A 2,372-nucleotide genomic window follows, 5' to 3' on the forward strand; every position below is an offset into this window, starting at 1 on the left:
TACAAGACTGTTTATAAGACGTGATGAAATACTGTAATTCAGTATTTACAATAATTCAGTAGTCATGACTATTTTTAGACTGTTTTGTCCTTGAATGTTTACTTTCATTAGTGATGCATAAATTTATTATTGACATGATAAATGAACTAACATTCATACTGTATCGAATAGCAGTTTACACACTAATGTGCACACCCCTGGTGCATAGCCCGTATGAGCTCATGGCTTATAAAACCACATTCTTCTGTGTTCAGCCTTGCCTCTGTACCAGCTCATGTATGCCTTCACAGAAAATGACTCAACATGTTGATCTGTAGTAAAACATGAGAGACAGTTTTGAGGTGCGAGCATGTGTTCAAGTGTTTGCCAGTGTTTCCTTAACCCATAGTCTGACAAGAAAATGTTCAGTTTATGTGATGCACCCAGAATATTTGGCTTTTGCTGGACTCTGACACTGCAATCATACACCTGACTGATTTGTAATAGATTACTTTGATTACTTTGCTCACTTCTACCTGGCAACACTCCAACAAAAACGGGACTTTGCTTTTAGCTCAATGACATTGCTGGCAAGATAAAACACATTAATGTTGGCAAACAGTATTTAAAGTATAGTATATTACCAGAAGGTGTTTAAAAACTGACAAATGGAACTGGGAAGCTTTCATTAGTTTGTTGCTACTGAACCACACTTTGTATGCATATGAATGTGTTTTGGAATTCCTGTGGTACAACTCAGGTGCATTGTGAATTTGCATAATTAAAAGCAAACAGGTAGGGGGATGAGGAAATAAATGAGGGCAGGAGAGTCGGAAAGTCGATACAAAGGATAGTCATGTACAGCATGGAAATGATATTGTACACTGTTGTGCACTATTGTCATTGGGTTCTTTATCCATGCACGGGATTGTATTTCCTGTTTTAACACTTGTAGCTAGGGAATCCCTCCACACCCACCCACGGAAAGCAGGCTACAGCACTACTGTTTGGTCATTTAGAGAACAAAATATTTGTCTGAGTCACAGGATACACATGGATCTGAACTTTAAAATCATTTAAATAAACATCTCTATAATAAGTAAATGTTCCCAGCCTGAGTCATTCTGTTCAAGTGTTGGCTAACAACCAAGGCACCAACATAACTCACTTGAGCTTTTGAGTAAGAAACAAACACATTACTGACCCTTCACAGTCCTCAATTATTTTTCCATTGTAAATGCTATAGCGCCAATGACAAAGATGTTCAGCTATATTGCTGAAAGTTTCACTCCACTATATCAGAGAGAAAGCATTCAACAGTAACAGGGCTGGAACATGGAGGTTCACTGATTGGGAAACATACTCCAAACATTTTAAACTCAAAAATATTCCCTTTGAGAATGTCTATATTATGGCTTTGCAGCTTTTTTTTAAAGTAAATAATCTAAATTTCTTCCACTGATTTTACAAAACTTTTAAAAAAGTGTTAATTTTTTTTTATCATGTTCAACTAGATTAATGAGGTAGGCTGCATTAAACATGAATTCAGTATCACATTCCCTTACAGTTAACAACTCAGCACTAGCAGCCTCTAGCAGTTATTATTTTTGATAATTAGATGTTAGTGTGGCTTTACTGGCGGGTGTCAATGCTTTACAAAGCTGCAATTTCACTTTTACGTCAGATGAATCCAGGTCATAGTATCAAACAAGATGGATATGATTCACACTTAACGCATGTCTTTTTAGATTGTGTATTTTTAAACTACATTACGTCAGAGAGATCACGCATTAAAGGAATCAACTTGTATTTGTCACAGAATAAAACCTGTGAAGAAATATGCCTATGCTTGCTTTAAGTAGCTGCTGAATTGGAGTAATTATTTGAGGCAGCACTAAATAGCATGCAGCAACATGCAGGATGCCTTGGAAGACATAACTGATGTTGAACACTGTCATACTTGCACACAATGACGTGCAGCTGTCAAGCCTCTAACACAGATTGCTCAATGACCTGATAATGTCATTAACATGAGACTACAGTAACTTGTAGCTTTAAATCTTGTATTACTATGCCCCAAAAATCACCATCAGGTCAAATATTAAAATGAAACAAAATAAGACGTGTGTACTGAGAAAGTGTTTAATCTCGTGCAAATCCCACAGACCAGATACCGTACACTCCTATTTTAATCAGCTTGTGCAGACAGCTGGACTGAGTAGCTGTGAGTTAAATGCTATTGTTAGGTTATTTTTTAGTTAGATAGATATTCAGAGATTTGTTGTCTATGAATGTTTAGTGCAGACAGGGTGACTAGTTTGCTGTAACTATTCAGCCTGCAGTGAGGATTGCAGGCACGCCAAGGTTACAGGAAAAGAGCTTTTAGTGTCAAC

This window comes from Monopterus albus, unplaced genomic scaffold (assembly GCF_001952655.1).
Source record: "Monopterus albus unplaced genomic scaffold, M_albus_1.0 scaffold157.1, whole genome shotgun sequence".
Classification (NCBI taxonomy): domain Eukaryota; kingdom Metazoa; phylum Chordata; class Actinopteri; order Synbranchiformes; family Synbranchidae; genus Monopterus; species Monopterus albus.